This window comes from Sorex araneus, chromosome 5, assembly GCF_027595985.1.
Source record: "Sorex araneus isolate mSorAra2 chromosome 5, mSorAra2.pri, whole genome shotgun sequence".
Lineage (NCBI taxonomy): Eukaryota > Metazoa > Chordata > Mammalia > Eulipotyphla > Soricidae > Sorex > Sorex araneus.
The window spans coordinates 185274097-185300075 of NC_073306.1; positions in this window are offsets into that span (position 1 = coordinate 185274097).

The following is a 25979-nucleotide window of genomic DNA, read 5'->3' on the forward strand; positions in this document are numbered from 1 at the left end:
TAGGCTTACTTACATATGGGAGACTACAAGAAATTTATAGAATAAAAAGAAATAGTTATTAACAAAGGATTTTATTAGGCTTCATTATATTAGGAACAAATTGTATACTTTTTGTAATTGTGATTTTTTTCATAATTAATTAGCCTTTGGATCCCCAAATCTTTGCATCTTCTTTTACTTGTCTACAAAAATGACCCAAACTCACCAATCCAATTTAACTCCTTTGTGGATATTAACCATGTAAGATTAATTGCCTTGAAAGCCCAAATGAAATAAACTCATTGACATTTACTGTACCATTCAGCTGTTTATTCCTTTTCATCAATCTTGTAATGCTTCCTGAATCTTAATTAAAACATGTGATAAATAAAGATACTAAAACTTTCAAGAAGCATTTCTTAATGATTCAACATTTAGGTTTCTGTCACTGTCTTAAAAATCAATCTGAGAAATAAAATTTTCAGAACAAAAAAGGCTAAGCAGAAGTCCTCACAATTCTGTGATCAACAATTATCTAATAATGGACATTAGCTATAGAAGCATTCACGGAGATCAGCAATATTTGTAACAAGATTAACATTAATTTAACCTAGTTTAATATTAAACAGAGAATTTACTAACAAGAGAAAAAAGTGCAATAGTCTGTTTCTCTATTTTAGTTAGTGAATCTGTCAATGATAAAGTTTGTCACTGTCCTCTTCTAAATGGGAATTGGGAAAACTGGGTAGACTCATTTTATAAATAATTTTACACAATTTGTGTTACTTTCCTCTCATCTTGATTCTCTCTCTACATATACATATATATATATATATATATATATATATATATATACATATCGTGCTTATTGGGTCACACCCGGCATTGCAGATGGGATTATTCCTGGCTCATGCACTCAGGAATTATTCCTAGCGGTGCTCAGGGGACCATATGGAATGCTGGGAATCGAACCTGGGTTCGACGATGCAAGGCAAATATCCTGCCAGCTGTGCTATTGCTCCAGCCCCCGATTCTCCATGTTTTATTTTAAAATTAAACTTTTCAAGAACTAAAATCATTATCTGAAAACACTTTCTGTGAAGAAACTTACCTTTTGAAATTGCGTTTAGGATCTGGAGACTTTATAGCAGGTAGGTGCTTGTCATGTACATAACCGATCAGGTTCAGTCTCTGGCATCCTCTATGGTCCTCCAAGTAGTCACCAGGAGTGACCCCTGAGTGAGAGTCTGGTTCAAAATCTCCCCACCTCCCCCAAAAATTGTGTTTGATTTTAAAACTTCCCCTTCTCTTGGAAATGAAAAGTATTATCAACAGTAACAGGCTTATCTCCAGATAGATGCACAAAGAAAAAAGTACCAAGAAACTGATTTACTAGTAGTTAATCGTCTAAGTAGTTGACATTACTTATGGAAAAGTTTGTCTTGATATAATCCTCAAAAGTGTCTTATAAAGAAAAACTAATGAGTCTATCTAAGAAGGAAAACAAATCTTCTGATGGTCTATTTCTTATAATCACTGCTTTAATGGATTCATAGTTGTAATAATTAAATATTTCAGGAACTGCATTACTTGTTCCATGAAGTAATCTCTTTGGCAGTGAAAACAAAGCTTATTTTATGTTAGATAAGCAGTTTTATGAGAAATTAATGATTCAAAAAAAGGCACATAATAGTCTCTTAACATATTGCTACCTTTTCCAATCCATTGGAAAATTTGCCTTGTAAAGTAAGAAAAAGTGAATGCTTAAATCGTGGCAGATGACAAATGGAGAGCAGATAAAGATAAAATGAATGTATATATTTTATAGACTTTCAGGGAGTGATTGGATACAAGGGGTAAGAGCCATGGCTTCTAATTTTAGTGACTTCAGATATGTTTCTTTCTTGCTCCGACCTTTAGACTTAAGTCCATAAGTAGGACTTAACTTAAACTATGGGTGACAGGACTAAGTGTTTTGTTTCCTATTTCCTCACATTTATCTTTTTTCCAGCTAAGGGAAAAACCTTTTAAAAAATTAAGTCAACTATAAAGTATGATTTAGCATAATTGTTTATAAACTTCTCTTATAAGGAGGTACAATATTAACTCAGGAAGTCTTAGTTTATATTAAAGCTTTAATTAAGAGTGAAATTTGCAAAATATAAAATCAATGTCACTGCAAATAAATGAATAAATCCATAAATAAATACTTTTATAACAACCTTGGGAAAAGAAATCAGGATGAAATAAAGCAGAAGAGCTGCATTTAACAAATCAAAGTAAAAATTGCTTTGAACTGCGGAATATGAAGAAAAACTGGTGGAGAAGAAAATAAAAGGGACATCGATCTGCAGATGACCTTAAAGGATAGAAGGGTCAAGCAAATTAAGACAACCCCATTTTCTGTACCGTTTTGGCACTGTTCCCTGTACTTGTTTTGAGTTAATATTTTGGAGTAAAGTTCTCCACTTCCTAATACAGTTAATGAAATCCTAAACCTAACTGTTTGTGATGTGGATTCTTTGTTAGCTACATGCAAGGAAAGTTCTCTACCCTCAGCCTGGAGAAGACTAAGGTTGAATCAGGCTGTGAAGGTGGAGCACTCATTGTCGGGGAACACTGTTCCCCAATGTGGCCAGACACGTTGTGCACTGGATCCGAGCAGACATGGGGCAAAGAATGATGGGTTCACAGATAAACCACTCTAGGAGACAGCCTTTCACTCTATGGTTAAGTACACATATTTTATAGAGGGTCTTGTCTTAAGAGGATGGTTCAATCGCATAAAGTTTAGGGTTACTGACTTTATTGCTGACATTATTGAATCATCACCTTCCCAAGTCTGCTTTGCCCTGGTCCATTCCCAATTAGGGCTGGATGCTGCAGTTAGGAATGACACTTGAGGGGAAGGTGAGACTCAAGGCCAGTTGCTTGGTGCTAGTAAAATGCACCCAAATACTCCCTGCTGGGTACTATGCAAGACAGGTCTTATCTTCTATGCAGGGACAAATCTTATCTACTCTGGTGCTTCTTGCCATGCTCCATAATTCATGAGGTCATTCTAAGAAGAGATCAAAGATCTAGCTCTGACTCCCCGTGCCCCCCCCCAAAAAAAAATGAGGACATGGCAAGGGGATGGTTGTCCATAAAACAGGAGGGAGAGAAACTGACCATGCCAACCCCTTGATTTGGAACCTCTGATCTCTCTATAACTGAGAGAATTGATTTTAGTTGTTTAAACAACCCAGTAACGGCAATTGGTTATGACAGTCCAACTAAGATAGCTAATGACATAGTAAATCTTAATAATGTTTTCTGATAATGTTATTAGCATTGTGGGAGCCTAAACAACATAACTTTTAAAAAATATATAGATGATTTTAATATTCCAAAATGTGAAAGTCATTTGACTCTGTTCTTTGACCTTAGTCAGTGCTTTCATTTAGACTTGATGGCAAATTCAACTCGAGTCTTGCTGGGTAAAGGTAGATTCAAAAAAGAAAACTCCATAGGACTTCTTCCCTTCATTTTATAGTACTTATCTTATTGAGTACCTACAATGTTCATTAATTGCTTTGGATATTGAAGGCCCAGAAATGAGCACAAACAACTCAAGTCCCCTCTGTTACAGAGTTTACAAGATGTAAAGGGTATACACAACAAACTGAGAAAGAAAATCTACATAGTATAGAAGATGCTAACAAGTTCACTTTGAAAAAAAAGGGTGAAGCAAGAATTGAGAGAGTTGAGAGTTTAATTTTCTTGAGTATTCAGAGAAGCCACTAATTAAAAGGAGTCCTTTAAACAAAGATGCAGCAGAGCTTTGGGGCAACTCATATGTGTCTAAGGGGCCCCAGATAAAAGGACTAGGACAGAAAGGACAATGGATCCTCATCACCAAAGTGTCTACTTGTGTAAAAACAGGTAAGGATTCTAACATGGCAGAGACAGAGGCAGGAGCAGGGAACAAGAGAAAGGTTTTTGTATATTCATGTGATGGGAGAGAGCAAGAGGTTAGAAAATGCTCTGTTAGTGTTTTTTGGGGGATGCATTTTCAAAGCAATGCTAATGAACGAGATTCAAGTTAAAATTACCTGTAGTTACAATCACCAGGAGACTGCTAATTTCTAGAAAACTTTGCAAGTGAAATGGGAATTTTAACATTTTGTGTTGACAGGTTTTTAACAGATGGTTATTTGGTTAACCTGAAGCTCAGAACTCAGATGCTGTATTTTAAATAGACAAGAAGTCTGCTCTTTGAGGGAAACCTTTAAGCTCCAATTTTTTGATGAGGCAAGGTAAGCCAGAGTTTAACATTCAAGGCCAAATCTATTCTCTTTGTGGCTAAGGGTGGCATTCTCAATCTGTGCAATTTTCTGGGTATGTCTGATATAAAATGAAACAAGAATGCATTTTATACAGCACAGTCAATATTCTGAATAAAATCAATACTTTACAGTCACTATTAGATAAAAATTTATTTTCAGCTTTTGGCTATTGATTCAGGACTTTTGAGACATACCCGGGGTGTTTTATTGCCAAATAATTGCTCCTAATTAATATAATGATTTAAAAATCAAGTTTAGCATATCAAACAATTATTTTTGGCTATTTATCACAGAATATTTTTTGAATAAGAATATCATTGAAGGAAAACAGAATCTGGGAGTATATTTCAGCTATTAAACCAAAAAAAGAACCTAGAATAGATGAATCAAAATTTCACTGATCAAACAATAAAGTTTCTTAAGTAAGTCATTTTCCCAACGTCCCTAAGAAGACGTTGATATTAAATATTAGGTACTATATTTTTTTTATTATTTAGGGCGCCACCAATTCAAATGAGTGTTTGTTCTTCCTATTGTTTCTAGTGTATATTATGCTACATAACTCAGGATAGTTAACTTTTGTATTTAAAAATACACCCAATTTTGTCTTGTAGTTGTACATTTTTCATAAGAATATATGGGGGCTGGAGTGGTAGTACAATGGGTAGGGTGTTTGTCTTGCACTTGGCTGACCTGGTTCGATTCCTCCGCCCCTCTCAGACAACCCAGAAGCTACCAAGAGTATCTCGCCCGCACGGCAAAGCCTGGCAAGCTACCCATGGCATATTCCATATGCCAAAAACAGTAACAACAAGTCTCACAATGGAGACGTTACCAGTGCCCACTCGAGCAAATCGATGAGCAATGGGATGACAGTGACAGTGATAATTTATATGAAAGTGACTAGCAGGAACAAAGAAATTATGTAAAAAGAATGAAATCAATACAATGATTTATAGTGTGTTTGCTAAAAAGATATGCTTCAGATAACTTGCCTGGAGAGATTGACTATCAAAAGGCTTATGCCCTTTACAGTGGTGTTTGATTGACTTACACATCTCACGTGATTAATTTTTGTTGTTACTGCTGCTGCTGCTCTTGTCCTTACTATCTATCCCTTAGTGGGAAAAGCCAAAGGAAATAGTTTGTAGAGGTTTATGCAATGTGTTTGTATTCAAATAAAAGAGTAACAAATTATTTAATAGGGTTTTTTCTTCCCCCTTTGGGTTCTCTAAGTACTCAAGCAAATTTAGTTCACAATTGTTTATCTTTGCAGATATTTTTTTAAGAAAGGAGAAATGTTTACATTTTCTGTATTTTTTAACAGAAATGAATTTACTACTATCAGTATTTTTTTTTAATGTATCACTGTGAGATACAGTTACAGACTGACAAACTTTTGTGATTATGTTTCAGGCATACATGATCAAGTTCCATCCCTCAACCAGTGCCCATTCTCTTTCTCCTCCCAAATATGGTCAAGAGGTCTGGGCATTCTACTGGCCACCATTGGTCAGTTTGACTATTTGTTCAGGGCAAGGGCTGGAGGATGCAACGGTGCTGGAGCTCTGTGGAGCCAGATATACCTAAACCACTTGGTGCTGCTAAGATTCTCCAGAACCAGACCTAAGAGAGCCCTGTGGCCTCCAGGGCTGTACCCAGTTGTGTTCCAGAGACAATGTGGTTCAGGTAGGTGAACCTGGGTACCACATGCTAGGCATATGCCCTACACTGTACCCCCGGCCTCATTTTCTCTATTTTCTTTAACAATTTAATGTATGTTTTTTGAGACAAAATTATTTGAGAGTATGGAATACCCAATATGGATTTAAAAAATGCAGGTTATAATAAGGGGAAGCAGAAACATTTGGTGGTTGATAGCATCCTGAGAGTTAATAAATTCCGCAGAAGCAACCCATTATGCGGAGACATCTAGCAGTCAAAAGAAATTGCTCCTATTTGCAAAGTGACCTCAGAAACTTACTACCTGGCCTCTTGTTGTGCATGAATAAATCCTGCTGTATTTACCAAGAGCCCAAGGTAAATGAGGCAGTGCTAGAGTGCTGGCAATGTTTACAGGTTCTGCAATAGGAGAACAAATGTTTTCATTGTCACCTCATGGTACTGTTAAGTTTGTCTGATTTCATTGTCATCTGAAGTGATCACTTTAATTCATTTTCTTTCCAGTTATGAACAAAGTAGAATTGATACTTTCAGCTTGTGAAACATGTATCTTGTGTGGCGACACAAAAGCTCAAAGGGGTGGAGTGAACTTGAATATGGGAGGTCCCTGGTTTGATTCCCAGCGTCGCACAACATGGACCATCACCCTTGCCCTGCTGAGCACTGACAGGGTAGATTGTTGGTGGCTCCCCAGAACCACAGAGGAAACAGCTTGGTACTGCAATCAGAAAAGCAAAATGCCAGGCCTGCAATTGTCCCTGGCCGCAAGCACCACAGGAAGCCTCCATTTCAAAAACAAGAAAGCTGTTCCTTGCGACTCTTTTAGGGCTTAGATTTATTCCCTTGGATTCCTAAATAAAAATGCAGTTTTAGTTTTGCCATAGTTAAAGAGCCAAAATCAAGTTGGCCAATCTTTACTGTGGGTCAGGAAGAGAGAACAAAAGCAAGAGAAAATTCCTGAAATAATGTGTTGAGTTTGGAGTAGGTTAAATTCAGACTGGCCAAATCAAAATGTGCTTGAGAGAAGCAGAAATTGAGGAGTTTAAGGGTTGTTAGCAGTAAATAGTAAAGGACCTGAGATATCATCTCAAAAGGATTTCTCTTTTATCTTTATATAACAGATATGCAAATAAATATAAAAATTACCAGAAATATAATTTCAGGATCCAGGGAAATAGTTTAGTGGGTAAGACACTTGCCTTGTAGAAGGTAAACCCTGATTCAATCTCATATGATCAAACAACATATAATTCAAACATCCCATATGATCCCCTGAGCACCACCAGAGTTAATCCTAAGTAAAGAGGCAGGAATAACCCCAAAATATTGCCATGTGTGGCCCCAAAACATAAGTTCAGAAAGCCTCTTTAATAGTGCATTTAGACAATTGGATTGTTGGGCGTGTGTTCTCTAGAGCTAGACCATCATATTGACATTATATAAATATTGTAAGAGACACATGAGATTCTGGTCTGAAACTGAGAAATAAAACACCCTACAAGTCAGATATCTCACTATAAACTTCCCACACGTTGCCAGAGAGGAAATGTCATTTAAAATGACTATGGATATATATTTTCTTATATAGGAATCAGGAAAAGAAAAGAAAAAAAGTAAGGAAAAGAAGTACAAATGTAGAAAACTTCTTAACATAAACAAACCTTATTGTTTTCAAGAAAAAAAATTGTCTTTAGAAGGTGTTTACTTGAGAAAGATATAGTTATTAGAGATAGAAACTGAATAAAAAACAAATATAACTCTAAAAAAGAAAAAGACCATACTAAAGAAGAATTTGTGTGTGTGAGTATGTGTGTATGTATAACTCTCTATGTATTTATCTATCTAAACTGTCTAGAAACTATAAGTGATATATATATTTTGTGATTCTTACAGATATAAAGATGTAGGAACCTAAATCGTTAAATTAATATGTTAAAAACATAGCTATTTCAGAAAATCAAATTATTTTTCTAAAGTCAACTTTGAAAAGCTTTCTTAGATTGTGAAGAAAGAGTAAAAAGTAAGGAAGACAAAAAACATGTGATAGCATATAAAACTATTAGATGCTCTTAGGGAAGAACTTAGAATAAATTATATATTAACTAAGGTGGAATAAACATAAATAAAAATTCCACACTAAAAATTTTTATCCCTTTGATATTTAAAGCTAGCAGATAAAACATATATAATGTACATCAAAGAATGTAAAACATATAGAATGTACATCAAAGAATGTTGCCACTCTATAGATTATGAAGTCTTTGTGACAGTTGTGAAATCAGAGTACAATGAATATTAGCAGTAACTATACTGTTTATGCAATGGGAAAACCAGCATTACATTTTTCCTTAACCAAAAATTAAAAATATTTGAACTTTCTTGTACTTGACTGTTAAATGTCAAGTAATTTCATATCAATAGATTTTAATACTCAATAGGAGAAACAAAATTAGATTTGATTCATATGATGCAAGAAAAACAAAACATCACATGAGCCAAACAAAAATCTGTAGTAAAATATATAAGAAAAAAATAATAGCTATGTTAAGTCAATAAAACTATATTTAGCATAGAATTTAATGGTATAGAACAAACCAAGTTAAAATTCAAAATCCAAAGTACATTCTACTTGAATAAAAAACTTCTTTAGATTAAGGATGTTTGCTGTCATAAAGATAATAATAGGATCGTGAATTTATATAAGATAAAGTGTCAAGCTGAAAACAAACAAAAATACAACAAATATGAGATACTTTAATACATATAAAAATAAGGTGGCATAAAGAAATACAGTTTTACTTACTTGGATGTTATCTATCTTTGATAAACATAATGAGAAAATTTATAAACACTATATATAAAATCTATATAAGATTTTATTGATCTATTTTCATTTTATACATTTGATCATAAATGTACCTTTGATCATAGCATAATTATTTTAATTTCTTTTGCAAAGTCTTAAAGTCAGGTCATATGCTAGGCTGCATATAATTGGAAAGAAAATCAGAACCTGAATTTAGTGCTATCCTAAATTCGTCCTTGGCTGAGGAGTTTCTTTCCTTTCCCTTTACTTTCCAATAATCCTTTCTCTTTTAAAATAATAATTTTTAAAAACCAGATATCATTCATAGATGTTCTCAGGTTATAATAAGAAAAAAATTGTCCACATTTTCCTAAGATGAAAAAAAAATTCTGTAAATTATTATCAGTGCACAGAATTGTAATTTTCTGTATGTATTTTTTAAGGCAATTTATATCATAGGTCAAAACTAATTTGACCAAACAAAATTTGCATTCAGAAATAGACAGAGCTCTAAATATTGTGTACAATAAAGATGGAAGAAAAAAAATGTACCATTCACCTTCAGAACTTAGGAAAGACACTGGTGGAGGGGTAGGTGATAGAAAATTGTATGACTGAAACTGATCATGAACAGCTTTGTAACTGTGTACCTCAGGGTGATTCAATTTAAAAAGAAAGAAAAGAAATTAGGAAAGAATTGTCTGTGTATGTCTGTGTTTGTGGTCTGTGTGAAGGAAGCAATAGATTTAACTATCAGCCAACCAAATATGGAACCAATATATAAAAATTATTTTTTCACTGCTCCCCTTTAAATCCCATTCTATCACAAGTAATGTTCTTTCATTGCACCTTGAATTTCTTTCTTCATTCTCCAGTATTTATAGGACATTAAATTTCTTAGGTTCTTTAAAGTTTTCTTTTAAAACTCTGTAGCCCAATTATCATCTCTTTAAAATTACTTGCTTACTTCTCACCTCAGATTTATTATTCCTGACTGTTTTTTAACATATTATTATTTGAATTATAAAGATTATACACATATTAGAAGTCTAGTAAAAAGTTTACATTTATATATTATATGTAATCATATATAAACTAAAAATATATATAATAAATATAATCAAGAGAAGTCACAAATATAGGAAAATGTACTTTAATAATTGTTAAGAGATGAATAATCTTGTCTGAATTTTCAGAAATATTCATAAAATTATTCTCTGTTGAAATTATTTATTTTTTATGATTCTTTGAATACTTTGTTTCAGTCACTGGATTTCTGCCTTTAGAAATAACTTACAGAATGAGGAGAAGGGAGAAGCATTAAAGAGAGGAGGCAAATGGGAAAAAGGAATATATAAAATAAAAACATCTAATAAAACAGTGAATAACACAGTGAGAACTATATAGTTTTTGAAAATAAAGGGTATTTGCTAAATAAATTGCAGTTCAAGTTAGTCAAATATAATTTGGATGTGAAATAAGATAGCTGAAAATAATTCAGAGGACACTGGAGTACTGAGGTATGTATATATTCAGAAGTAGTTCTATAGTAAGAGTGAGATCCTACAGTTTTCATATTTAATAGTAGATGAATTAAATATGAGAGTTATGCAGATGCAAGCAATTCATTTAGGCATTTTGCTGTGAATTAGTAGCAATATATGGAAGCTGTATAATAATTATCCCTACAGATGGGGTTAAATTGGAACAGTCTCTCAACTAAGATTGGTAAAATAAATTTTTCCCTAACCATGTATAAAAATTCTAAGTATTAGAATACTACAAAAGCGTAGAATTCTGAAATAGCTATTTTTGAGTGATCTGTCTTTTTCTGCTTATAGGGGAGTTTGTCAACTCCAATTTAAAAACTTCCAAATTTCCCTCATTACCTTTAAAGTAGAAACGATTTTCTAAATTTTCCTAAACAAATCCAGTGAGACCAAGCATCCAAAATTTCTTCCTATTTGTCAGTCTAATTTCTTTTCAGATCTCCATTATTTCATTTGCTCTAGTTACAGTGGACATTTTCAGGATTTTAGCATTCATTTTCAACTGTTCACTTTCAGGAACCTACTTCATTTTTTGTTTATCCAATTAATATGTATGGCCATCCATATGTCAGCTCATGTACTATTTTCTCAGTACCATTTCCAATTTTTAGCAAAATCTTTGATTTCTGTAAAACCACTCTCAGTGCATTACATGGTTATTTTTATCTGTTTTTTATTTGCTTTTGTATCACACCCGGCATTGCACAGGGGTTACTCCTGGCTCATTCACTCAGGAATTATTCCTGGTGGTGCTCAAGGGACCTTGTAGGCTGCTGGGAATCAACCCAGATTGGCCGCATGCAAGACAAATGCCCTATCTGCCATGCTATCACTCCAGCCCCTTAAATGGTTATTTTATAACATATAACTTACAAATTTAAGTTTATTTTTGTGGTTGTTTCATTAATGCTCGCATCTCCTAAACACTGGAAGCTCTGGGGGTGGAATATGATGTCTCCAGTGTTCACCATTGTATTTCCAGTATCAATAATAAGATAAGGTATGAATAATTATTCAGCAAATGTATATCCTTGATTTCAAACATGAGCTGTGAATGATCACAAGTATTAATATAAATAAATATAAATAATAATGTTACAAATATTATCATTACTTTACTGTGGTATATATCCTCATATTTATTGATTAGAATTAAAACTAAAACTCAAATTGTTTTATAAACTTATTATCTCAGAGGTACAATAGTCTATTGCATTTGGGTGTGGAAAATATTTATTTTATTTCATAAGATACATCTTGTATTTATCTAATAAATTTGAACATACCATACATTGAAATTAGAATAGCTGTCAACTCTTAGTTTCAGGTATGTTTCAAGTTTTTTATTAATTTGCTTTGGGAAGTAACCTAGAAATGATATGACTAAATTTTTTATTTTCCATATAAGTATTATAGAACCATCTTGGGTCATAGGTTGACAGATATAAATCAAATAAACAAGTCCTTTTATAATTTGGATGTCATATATCCATATCCATCATATCATCTTCCACTAAGTTACATGGATTAAAGATTTAAGTGGTTTTGTACTTGAATAGTTTTGAGTTCATCAGGGTTCTTATGTTGATATACTATCTTAAATATCAATTTTATATGGCAAGGTAATTTGAGATATATTTTGTAGTTGTATTCTTTGTATATTTTGTAGTTGTATTCTTCTTGTATATATACACACCTCTCAGAGAGCCTGGCAAGCTACTGAGAATATTCTACCCACACGGCAGAGCCTGTCAAGCTACCCATGGCATATTCGATATGCCAAAAACAGTAACAAGTCTCACAATGGTGCTCACTCTAACAAACTGATGAACAACAGGACAAGAGTGCTACGGTGCTATAGTACTTGAATGATTTTGAGTTCATCAGGGTGCTTATGTTGATGTAGTATTTTAATTATCAATTTTTTATGGCAAGGTAATTTGAGATATATTTTGTAGTTGTATTCTTTGTATATTTTGTAGTTGGAGAGCCTGGCAAGCTACCGAAAGTATCCCGCCCACACCGGCAGAGCCTGGAAAGCTACCTGTGGCATATTCGATATGCCAAAAACATAAACATACACAGAAACATAAACAAAAACATAGGTCTTATTCCCCTGACCCTCCAATCATTGGGAAAGACAAGTAAGGAGAGGCTGCTAAATTCTCAGGGTTATATTTTGTAGTTGGAGAGCCTGGCAAGCTACCAAGAGTATCCTGCCCGCACGGGCAGAGTCTGGCAAGCTACCTGTGGCATATTCGATATGCCTAAAACATAAACATACACAGAAACATAAACATAAACAAAACATAAACATAAACAAAAACATAAACATAAACAAAACATAGGTCTCATTCCTCTGACTCTCCAATAATTGGGAAAGACAAGTAAGGAGAGGCTGCTAAAATCTCAGGGTTAGGAGGAATAGAGACGTTACTGGTGCCCGCTCCAGTAAATTGACAAACAATGGGATGACAGTGATACAGTGATACAGTAATTCTTCTTGCGGTTCAATTGAATAATTGTGGAAGCAAGAATATATTCAGCTTTTTAAAATTGCATATATGTAGTAAGACCTCAGTTGTAAGATCTTATGAGTAATAGTGCTTATATTGTAATTATGACTGCTACAATTTATTAAATCTATTTCAAACTGTCAAATTACAAATGAAAGTCATTTTCACCTATAAAAAACGTATACAATTCATATCAAAAATTGATATGCATATATAAAGGAAGTAGTATATAAAATACTAATTTATCAAAAACATTTATACAAAAAGCAGTTTGAATTGAAATCAAAGATTTGTCCAGACAAAGAATTGTTGATTTTTCTAAATATTGTGTCAGTTTTGGCAATATTGTGCTTTCACAGAAAACAACAAGACTATCAATCAAAAATAATGTTAGTATCTAGGATGCAGAACAAATTTGGATATATGCAATAACATGAAGTAGGGTGAGATTTAATAATATGAATTAGGGTGAGATATTTTGTTCTCCTTCTGACTTATTTCTCTTAAGTCAATATGTTCCTCTTTCATCCACACTGAAGTTAATTGCAACATTTTATCTTCTCTTATAACTAAATAATAAGAACCTCCTGCCCTGCCCCAGGCTGTCTTCATGGGGGTGGGGGCATGGGGGGGCGCGGGTTGAGTTTCCCTCCCCACCCCAAGCAGAGTCCCGGCAGCCCAAAACCTCCAGAACCCAGCCACGGCGATGCTCAAGGCCACTCTCTGCATCTCAGACAAGCCTCATGCATGAAGGAACTGACAGAGGCACCCAGGTATGCGGGACCTATGGCTGAGATCTCTAAGCCTGCTCGGATTGTGACTGGGCCTCCTCCACCCAGATCCCCCTTATTCCAGTAGCTTGGCAGTCACACCCACAAACTGCCCCTGGTGCCATGTAATCTCATCAACGGCCAAGATCCAGAGACTATGAAACAAAACTCCCAGAAGAGAGCGATGTAGAATCTCCCATGGCAGAGCCTGGCAAGCTTCCTGTGGTGTATCTGATATGCCAAAAACAGTAACAATAATAGGCCTCATTCTCCTGACCCTGAACACAACAGGGACAAATAAGATGGTACTGTTGCCCGCTTGAGCAAATCGATGAGCAACAGAATGACAGTGATACAGTGATATAATTAAATAGGATTCTGTTGTGTATATATGATATCTCTATTGCTGAATATTTGGGATGTTACCTAATCCTGGCTATTTATTATATATAGAAAGTTGAGTAGTTTTGAACAATAGCATTTACCATTTAGAAAAAGTCAATATATATTATATATGTGCATATATATATATTTGCACACAAATAAATATATCCCCTCAATGTTTGGAATATATGTGTCAGATATTGATTCACAATGAATACAAAATTTGTTGTAATGATCATTTTTACCAACTTCATTTCTAAATATGAAACTTTGTGAACATTTCTCTTTCCTTGGCTGTGTTAGTATTATTTACTGAATTAGTTGATCTCATAAGCATATTGTGTTGTTTAATTTTTGTTGTTGTTGTTGTTGGGCCAGAACCCAGTGAGCTTATTTCTGGGCTTTGCACTCAGAGATCACTCCTGGAGATGTTCTGGGGTCATATAGGATGCTGGGGATTGAACCTGGGTCATCTGCACACAAGGCAAATACCCTGACCTTTGTACTCTCTCCCTAGCTCTGTCCTCTTTCATTTTATGTAGTACCTATTAGTGCATGTTTTACAAATTAATGTTTATCTCCTGTTGGATATTACCTCAAAGTGTTATAAGCTTTATCAGTGAGTTACCCCTTTTTCTCCTCCAAGAGGAACTTATAATACTCTTACAAGCAACCCTAATCACCTGAGTTTATCTTTAACTTTTACTTTGTGCTTTATAATTCCCCAAGTCAAGTTCGGTTATCAAGAGATTCTGACTGAATTTGTAGTGAATCACTTGCTTTTGTGCTTCCTCTGTAACCTTTTCATATTTTACTATAGAGCAATGTTCTTTGCTTAAACACAGAGAAAAACATGAATGCTATGCTTCTAATACGTGGGAGTTGATTGACTCTGAAATATTACTACTCCTGGTTTCCCATCATAATTACTTGACATGGGTTTGATTGCCATGGTTCCTAACACCCCATCCACAAAGGGAAATCCTGTCATGGGATGGGGGTGGACCCTGGGTGAGCAACAAAGCTAGTCTGGCATTGAAATGGGACAATCTAGAAAGCCAGATCTTAATGCAAGCTGTTGTGAAGAGATAGGACCCACATGAGGAAGGACAAACTGAACTTGTCTAAAGACTTAGTCTGGGATTTATGGTAAAAGGAGCCCAGAGAACTAAGTTCTGAAATCTACATCTCTTACCGTGCTTATCCAAATAAGTGCAAGTAATAATAAGAAATACACTTAATTGTTTAATATGTACAACAAAAGGAAAGAGAAAAGCGATCTAGATGTCCCTGGGAGACAGAAAGTCTCCTGGAGTTAATCACCCCAGGAGAATTGCCCCCACTGAAACTTTTTACCTCTGTAAATGATCAAGCACACCTTGTGCAATCCTATACCTCAACCCCCCTCAGGTGCTCTGTAAATATGGTAACAGCTCTGCATTTAACGGGTCATTTTGACCATCAGTCTGTGATACCCCCTCTCTTTGTTCCTCTGCTGGGGAGACCTGGAAAGACAGTTCTCCATCACAGAACACACATGCTGTGCACCCACATTTTGAACTCAATCTCTATGCTAATGAAGTTTAATTTTTCCACTTGTCCCCTATGCTTGTGGTTGAAGGATAAGAGGTTCAAAAATAATTTCGATGAAATAAAAATGTAGGAAATAGAGGAAAAGGAGAACTTTGTAGTTATAACACAAAAGTCAGAGAAAAAAATAAAGGGCAGTGTAGCTAACATTCGGCCTGAGAAACAAATAAGATGAAGTAGATAATGAGGGGTGACATTTTAATGCGAATGAAGATGGTAAAGAAGAATTAGCAGTGGGATTTGGGGAAAGAAAAGAAAATCTGAAAAGCATGACACTTCAAAAATAAATCTTATAAACAATGCTCTATCAAATCATGGCTGCATATGAGGGCAGGAGCGATAGCACAGCGGGGAGGGCATTTGCCTTGCATGCAGCTGACTGGGGTTCTATTCCCAGCATCTCATATGGTCACTGAGCACCGCCAGGAGTAACTCTGGAGTGCATGAGCCAGGAGTAACCTCTGTGCACCTCTGGGTGTGAGCCAAAAAGAAAAAAAATATCATGGCTGCATATTTCTGTTTGTTGGAAGAAACTAGAGTTGATAAAAGGTCATAGCAGCAGGGTTCAATAAGTATATTTAACAACATCTTATTTTAACAATCAAACTGTTATATAAATCCTTATCTTTGGTGATATTGTTGGTGGAATGTCTTCCTGAGTATACACTGATGACCGAGAAATAGTCCTACTGGGATTTTAAATTGGTATAATAACAATAGTAATAAAACTTCAACTTAAAATAATCATACTTTGCAGATAACATACTTTATTTATAAAATCCTAAAGGCCATAAAATGACCCCCCACCTCTAGAAACAATAGATTTTATATAGTAGAGTGTCAGGCTACAAAATCAGTAATCAAAAGTCCATGATTTTCCTATAAACAAATAATTAAAGAGAGGAAAGTAATATTTTAAAAAAATCCCATCCACAATTGTGCCTCAGAAAAATAAAATATTACAGAATCAGCTTACTAAAGAAGTAAAGGACTTATACAAAGAAAACTACAAAATACTACTTCAAGAAATAAAGGAGGACATGAGGAACTGCAGATACATCTTCTGATCATGGGTGGGAGAATTAACATTGTTGATATGACTATACGTCCCAAAGCATTATACAGATTCAGTGCAGTTCCTAAAAGGATTCTCATGACATTTTTCAAAGAAATAGATAAAATATTACTAAAATTCATATGGAACAATAAAACCTCAAGAATAGCTAAAGCAATCCTTAGAAAAAGAAGATGGACAGCATCACCTTCCCCAGCTTCAAACTAAATGCTAAATAGTAGAAATTAAAACAGCATGGTCTTGGAATAAAGACAGATTCACAAAGTAATGGAACAGAGTTGAATATTCTGACAAAGGCCCATAAATTTATGATCATTTAATATTTGATAAAGGAGCAATATATATGAAGTAGAACAAGGAAAGTCTCTTCAACAAGTGGTGACTGGAAAACTGGGCAGTTATCTATAAAAAATGAACTCAGACATCTATATACTGCCACAAACATAAGTCTGATCATTATAGACTACATACATCAATATCAGGCCTGAATCCACAAGGAAAACAGGCAGAAACTCCATGATATTAAAGTTAAAGGCATCTTTAAAGATGAAACAAGAGTGACCAAGCAAGTAGAAGCAAAGATAAACAAATGGGACTACATTAAACTAAGAAGCTTCTGCACCTCAAAAGAAATGGTGACCAAGATATAGAGACATACCACATAAGGGGAAAATTTACTTACCCAATACCCATCTAACAAGGGGTTAATATCAAATATATATAAGGCACTGGTGAAGCTTGATATAAAACAATAACAAAACAAAACAAAACACCCAACCCATCAAAAAATAGGGAGAAGAAATGAACAGAAACTTCCTCAAAGAAGAAATACACTCTCATGAAATCAGGAATGGGTGCCCTCACGCCATCTCCCTGCATTTCCAGTAGGCTGGCAATCACTCCCAGTAACCGCCTCTGGTGCCATATAATTTCACTAATGGCCATGATCCAGAGACTCAGAAATAAAGCTCTCAGAAGAGAGAAACATAGGACACCTGCAGAGATGCCTACAAACCCCACACCAGGCTGTCTCATCTGGAGCAACCCGGAGGCTGAGTTTCTCTCCCTGCCCCAACAGAGCCCTGGTGGCTGAAAACCTCCAGACCTCAATCGCCACCATGCTCACGACTGCTCTCCACAGACTAGGATGAGCCTCACCTATGAGTGAATCTGCTGAAAAACCCAGGTATTCGGGACTTGTGACTGAAAGAACCAGAAAAACATACCAAATTGACCCTTTCTTTCCATTTTTTTTTTCACTTGGTTGTAACACTTGTGTTGAAATATTGGCTTCCCTCTGTTTTTATTTCCTATGTATTGATTTAATGTTTGAGTTATGTTTTTGATTTTTAGGAGGGTTTTGGTCCATACCCGGAGGTTCTTAGAGTCTATTCTTGTCTCTGTGTTCAGGGGTCACTCTTAGACGTACTTGGGGGACCATATGCAGCGTTCAGGATAGAATTGGGGTCTGCCACAAAGAAGTCAGTGCCTTAACTATCTTCCTGATCCTTAAGAATAAGACTACTTTTCTACCTAAATATCAACAAGTCAAAATGCCATTTCTATCATCATATACTAAGGAGACTATGAAGATATTCATATTATACCTTCCTTCTAATTACTTTACCCGATGTAACCCTCACACCCAATATAATTATTTCTTGTATGATATTCCAGTTCAAGTTAAGAAAGAAAAGGCCCATGAACAAAATGTGAATGCCTAGGTCACTATTTTATGTGTTTCATGTATTTGACCTGCATCAAGTACCTTACCCTTAAAATCTGCTTTTTTCCTACAATTCTACCATGGCATTCTGTCTACTTTTGTAATTGAGCTAGTTCTTATATATGCAACAAGTTCACTGTAGGACCTTTTAAAACTAAATGATAGAATAATGAGAAAGGTCGATTGTATAACTAGCTACCTGTGTAGGTCCCTGAGTACATTGGTGGTCTTTTACTTTGTACTGGAGAGAAAGAGCCAGGTGCAGTACACCGGAGTCAGTGATGCCATTGCTCCTAAAGAAAACTTTTGGTACTAGGCCAAATGTGTGTCAGTGAAGTTCTGCTTTTAAATCTTGAAAATATTCACTCCAAAAACATGTGACTGTTTGGTTTAAGAGAAACATAGAGTCATTTTGCTCAGAAAACAAATCTTTTCTGGAGGGGGAAAAAAAGCAACAAATATTTCTTACCAGGGCGACTTATAATTTAGTTTTACACATAGAAATATATTTTAATTTTACATATGATTTTTAAAAAGTAGGGAAAAAAGCAATATACACTTAACAAGAAGGGTGAGGAAACACAAGGCATAAAACATCTGCTAGTCTATCAAATCAAGTGAATAGTACAGTGTCTAAAAAAGAGATTTTGTGAAATAAGTGTGAAAACCTTAAAAATAAAGGGACTAGAAACTGAAGCATATTACGTGTCTATAGTTGAAGCATTTTACATGTCTACATAGTGCTATGAGACCCCACCTATTTTTATTGCCTATTTTTGCTGTACCGTTATAAAGCATGAATTACCAGTCACACACGGCCACTGATACTCTTCAACAACTTTGTTTTTAAAATAACTTCTCTAAAACTCTTATCCAACTCTTACGCTTCCTTAAATCCCAGGATAAAGCTAAATAAGACATTGCTGAGCATAATCCACTGACAATATCAACATGATTTAGATTAGATTCCTCTGGATTATTTATAGTGGGGAGATATTATTGATTGAATAAAAATTAATCTTGGCAAAAATTAAATTAGATTAAATTAGGAAGTTAGATTTTTAAAAAAATTTTATTAGTGAATCATCGTGACATACAGTTACAAACTTATGAACTTTCATGTTTGCATTTTGTTTACACCCCTCCACCAGTGCCCATTCTCCTCCACCAATGTTCCCAGTATCCCTCCCACCGCCCCTACCCCAACCCCCATCACCCCACTCTGCCTCTGTAGCAGGATATTCCCTTTTGTTCTCTCTCCTGCTGGATGTTGTAGTTTGCAATAGAGGTATTGAGTGGCCATCATGTTCGGTCTATAGTCTACTTTTGGTATGCAGCTTTCAAACCAAGTGGGTCTTCCCAACATTCTTTACCAGGTGTTCTCTTCTCTGTCTCAGATGCCTTTTCCCCCAGCATGTGAGGCCAGTTTCCAAGCTGTGGGGTAAACCTCCTGGTTCTAATCTCTAATACTCTTGGGTGTTAGTGTCCCAGTCCGCTACTTTATATTCCACAAATGAGTGCGATTTTTCTATGTCTGTCTCTCTTTTTCTGACTCATTTCACTCAACATGGTACTTTCCATGTTGATCCACTTATATGCAAAGTTCATGACTTCATCTTTTCTCACAGCTGCATAGTGTTCCATTGTTCTAGATGTACCAAAGTTTCTTTAACCATTCATCTGTTTTTGGGAACTCCATTTTTTTCCAGATTTTGGCTATTGTAAACAGTGCTGCAATGAACATACAAGTGCAGATGTCATTTCTACTATACCTTTTTGCCTCTTTGGAATATATTCCCAGGAGTGATATTGCTGGGTGAAATAGGAGCTCAATTTCTAATTTTTTTAGAATCATCCATATTGTTTTCCAAAAGGGCTGAACCAGTCGACATTCCCACCAGCAGTGAAGGAGAGTCCCTTTCTCCCCACATCCGCGCCAACACTGTTTGCTTTTGTTTTTTTTTGGATTTGGGCCAGTCTCTGTGGTGTGAGATGATATTTCATTGTTGCTTTGGTCTGCATCTCCCAGATGATTAGTGATGTAGAGCATTTTCTCATGTGCCTCTGAGCCATTTGGATTTCTTCTTTGAGAAAGGTTCTGTTCATTTCATCACCCCATTTTTTGATCGGATGGGCAGTTTTCATCTTGTGGAGTTCAACCAGTGACTTGTCTATTTTTGATATCAACCCCTTATCGGATGGGTATTGGGTGAATATCCTTTTCCATTCTGTAGACTGTCTTTGTATTTTGGTCACTGTTCCTTTTGAGGTGCAGAAGCTTCTTAGTCTAAGGTAGTCCCATTTATTTATCTCTGTTTTCACTTGCTTGGCCAGTGGTATGTCATCTTTGAAGATACCGTTGGCTTCAATGTCATGAAGGGTTTTGCCGACTTTGTTTTCAATGTACCTTATGGATTCTGGTCTGGGGTTGGGGTCTCTAATCCATTTTGATCTGACTTTTGTACATGGTGATAGGTGGAGATCTGAGCCAATTTTTTTGCATGTAGCTGTCCAGTTTTGCCAGCACAATTTGTTAAAAATGCTTTTCTTGCTCCACTTCACATTTCTTGCTCCCATACCAAAGATTAGATGTTCATATATTTGGGGTGGTATATCAGAATATAGGCAGTTAGATTATTATAGTAATATTTTGAGGTTAAAATATATGTCTAAATCACATATTGCAAAGTTATTTGAGTTTGTTCTCAAACCAAAAAAGATCATGTTTTCCAAATTACTTTCACTGTAAAAACTAAACATGGGTGAGTTTCCATTGAAAGAAACTTGTCTATCAGGATCTCTATAAAGATAAACTGAGAAATGGTCATTTACTTTGCCATAAGGGTTCTCATAACATTCTTTTGACTATTACAGTTCTCCTTTTCATTGACATGCCTTAATACAGGGGATGGGAATTTAAAACTAAATTCACTCACACAATCAAATTTATATTCACATCAATTTAAAAATTAATTTTGGCAGTCTATGATGGATAGTTTATTAAATCTAGGCTATAATATGACAAGCTCTATGCTTCACTAAGCAAGACCATCCTCAGGGAGAAATTATGGTCCCACAGAAATAGTAATAAGCATTTTCCTGATGTTTCTTTCTATCCACTAATCAGATCCTTAAGGCTTACTACATCGTTTCAAGTGCTTCAAGATATTTCTCAAGGGTGCTTATGGAGGACTCTCCCCAATCTCAGCGAGTCTAAAACCATTATCAGAGAAACTGCCTGAGGAATCCGTACCTGTCCTTGCTTCTGTGATGCAGGTCTTCCCACGGCTGAGACATGTGAGAATGGGACTTGCAAATGGGAAAAGAATCACATAGTCTTCCTGATCATCTTAAATAATATAATGCCTCATGCTTTGTATTTTCAAACGCAAGCACTTTTACTTGAAAATGCAACTGTTTGAAGGCTAAATTAGATGTAATTGCATCCAGACTAACTAGGAAGCATAGTTTATGTTCTCCTCTTGAGTCTCAAGGTGTTTTCTGAAACACCTTTTATATTAGAGGCATTGTGGTTTCTTGTCAAACTGTAAATTCCTGGGCCTTATAACACATTTACCGCATCAGTAATTCTGGACAGACCTGAAATCTGAATTCCTTAGAATCTTTCCAAGTGATGCTAGTTAGCATACAGGTGTGGGAACATCTGTGCTGTACAGCCCCCTTTTGGTAGTAAGGAGATCACAACAATAAACCTGAGAGTTTTAGCAGCAATGCTATTTTATTTTATTTTATTGGCTTTGTGCTTTGTTGAAAAAAAATGACAGGGTGATAAGAGTGTCTAAGTAGCACTGTGCAGTGAGAAAAGGCATTTCTCTCTCTCGAACAAGTGAAAAAAATAATTAAATATTGGATATCTGAGGATGTTTAAATTCTGATGTTTATTTTTATAGCTTTTATACTGATGAAAATATTATTTAAATATTGCAGAAAAATAGATTTTGGCTAATATGACATTTCTCAACCCTTAAGCCACCTTTTACTAGCTTTATTAGAAGCTAAATATAATAATATGGTTATATTAATATTGATTTTGCTTTGAGTTCTCTTAAGAACTTGCATGCTGCAGCAGAGCAGGCTCTGTGTGACTTTATTTAATACTCATACACCTACAAGATACTCATTGTTGCTCTCATTTCATAGATAAATGAACTAAGCCCCAAAGAGGTTAATTAACTTGACCAAAGTCACACAGCAAATAAGTGGTAAAGCCAACACCAATTTCAGGCTGCTGGCTCCAAGCGGAAGAGACTGTTAGTAACATCTCGCTACTCGTTTCAAAAAAAGTACTTTCCTCTTTTTATTTCTCCTTAAAATGGACACTGTTTTATTCTGTGCTTTCCTAAAGCATCATGAAAATCTACAAATAATACTTTTTAAAACCAGATTGGTGAAAGGGTTTTGACATTGTAATTTACATGTTCCTATATTACAAAGTGAATGAAGTATGATTATGCTAGGAAGCAATAATTTTCTAGATTTTCTACTTAGAAAAATTAAAACTGAGAAAAATAAATGGAAATTAATTTTTTGTTGGCCACCCATGTAGTTGTCACATGTGGTCTTTATATCCTTTACTAAAACTTTTCAAATAAACAATGCATTGTCAGTCTAGTTGCAAAAACATGCCTTTTCCTTATAAAAGCATGTGCGGAATTCTGCAAGACTACTAAACTTCTTTTTTCAAATTTGAGCCTTCTGCACTATTCCAATTAAAGTAGATCTTTCTCTCCACCATGGGAATTACACTGTATAACTGATTACCAAGCACATCATGTAAACTGCTCTTAGAAACTGCAAGCAGCCTATTATGGAGAATGCACCTTATTAACAAAGGTCATATTAAAATCTCACCCTGGTAACTAATCGCATCAAATGTACAGTACATCAATAGGCACATAGACTAGAAAGCAGCGTTTTCCAATTAAGTGGATCAGTTTGACCTTCTGAACTATAAATAAACTGCAGAAACAGCTCCTGATTAGACTTAAGGAGTCTGACTTCCATCGCAAACAAATGTCTCAGAACTTAAGCATACTTAGAAAGTTAATCCTGCAAAGAGTCAATGAACAGATTTAAAGTTTCAGCATTAATGCCATGGACTTGAGTTTCCTCAAATTTCTGCAGTGCAGGCAGAATAGGAATGTATCCCTACGAATAGATAAACAAATTTTGAATTGGTTTTCACCCTCCCTTAGGATAACTAATTTAACAGAAGCAAACCCATTTTCAAAACAGAGGAAATATTTGCCTACTTAACTAATTATAGGATTTGGCTTGGCTGGGCTATTGCCCCTACATGAATTTTTGCAGTTAATTTTATTCTGTCGAAATAGTGATATCTAGTAAAAACAAATTTGGATCTGTCTTTCTTTTTACTTGATGTTTATTTCAAAATTGCTCATTCCGTTAGAATCTGAAGTTGAACTTCCATCCTATTCTTGGGCTATACCCAACTTCTGGGACGTGTTCACTGCTGTGCTCAGGGTCTAGGGGGTAATCCCTGGTCCTACATGCAAAGCATGTGCTCAGCTCTGAGTCTTCTCTCTGCTCCCATAACCATGATGGAAATCTATGTAGAGAGGTCTTTCACTGCTTAATCATGTCTGGGGTGTGGGTGGGAAGGGGGTGGTAGGTACAGCCAATTTGTTTATCTAGTATTAATTTCTATAACTTTTTTTAAAAAGAAATTTTATTGGATCACCATGAGATACAGTTACAAACTTGCATGATTACGTATCACTCAAACAATGCTCCATCACTCCACCCGTGCACATTTTCCACCACCATAGTTCCCAGTGTCCCACCCGCCACCCCCACCCTACCCCACTCCCTGCCTCCGTGACAGGTACAATCCCTCTTAATCTCTAATTTTGTGCATTATGATTTGCAATACAGATACTAAGAGGTCGTCATGTTTGGTCCTTGGTCTACTTAAAAGTAGCACACATCTCCCATCCTGGGCGATTCCTCCAATCATCATTTACATAGTGGTTCCTTCTCCATCCCAACTACCTTTTCCCCCCGGCACATGGGGCTAGTTTCCAAACCATGACATGATCCCCCTGGTCCTTATTTCTACTGCCCTTAGGTGTTAGTCTCATCTTATGCTACTTTATATTCCACACATGAGTGCAATCGTTCTATATCTGTTTCTCTCTTTCTGACTAATTTCATTTAGCATGATACTCTCCATGTCTATCCAAGGATTTCTATAACTTTTTCAGGTACCAGTTTTCCCCTATGAAATGATGGACTGAAGTAAATAAAAAACAAGCCATTTTTATTGCCTATTCTAAGCCCTTAGAAATGTCATTGGAATATGGATGGGGATTGCATTGAATCTATTAATAACTTAAGTAGGACAGACATTTTGACGATATTGATTCTTCAAGCTCATGAACATGGAATATCTTTGCATTTTCTAAGGTCAACTTTTATCTCTTTCTTAAGTGAATTATAGCATTTAAACATATGTCTCTCACCTAGATTACCCTTCAGTTACAGAACAGAGGAGGATAGGGGAGCGAAGAAACAGTGGGGAAAGTACGAAGAAGCAGATCAGAGGTAACAGGGGCAGAAGTCAGGGGCGTTGGGCACAGTGATGGTGTAGAGCTGCAGTATATCCATTATATCTATATAATTGTACCACAGAAACCAGTAAAACTGGAAGCATGAGATTCAACTTACAACAACCAAATTTTAAAATGTTCAGGGCAGAGACACACAGACTGGGAAGTGAGAGGGAAATTGAGGAATTGGTGTTGGAATATGATATGCATAAAACTCAACTATGATTAACTCTATAAATTAAAGTGTTTTAGTAAAAATTAAAACAAATTAAACAAGTTAAAATTAAAAAATGCACAACTCCACTAATTTTGCATATGGTCATGCATTAGTCTCCACTCTAAGACTTTCCATATTCTAAGACTTTCCTCTTTGCACCTTAAGATTAAATCCCTGTTCCTTTTTCTCTATGATGTAAACAACATTCTCATTTTTAACACTTAATGATTTACCAAATTAAAAAATATATTGTGCATTTTACTGTAACAGTAACAGCAAAATGCACAATACTTTTTAGCATGCATTTTTATATGCTACCTGTCTGAATGCAAGGTTCTGTCCCAATGGAAAACCAATAGGACTGTCCCCTTGTACAAGAAGGGAGACATCCAGGACATCAGCAACTATAAGCCTGATCTGCCTGTTGTCCATTGTCTACACGTTGTTCACTCGAGTCATCCTGAATAGAATAGTTAGAACACTAGATGAAGGCCAACTATGTGAGCAAGCTGGGTTCTGGACAGGGTTCAGCACGATCAACTATATCCACCTGGTGATATTGAGGTTTTGCGAGAGTTCAAGATGCCGCTCTGTCTAATGTTCATGGATTTAAAAAAGGCCTTTGATTCTGTTGAGACTGAAGCTGTCATTGAAGCCCTAGCCAAACAGGGTGTTCAAACTCAGTACATCAGGATCCTCTGTGAGCTGTATTACGGATTCACCACCAGGATCTCAGCATTCTACTAAGGAGTGATCATCAACATA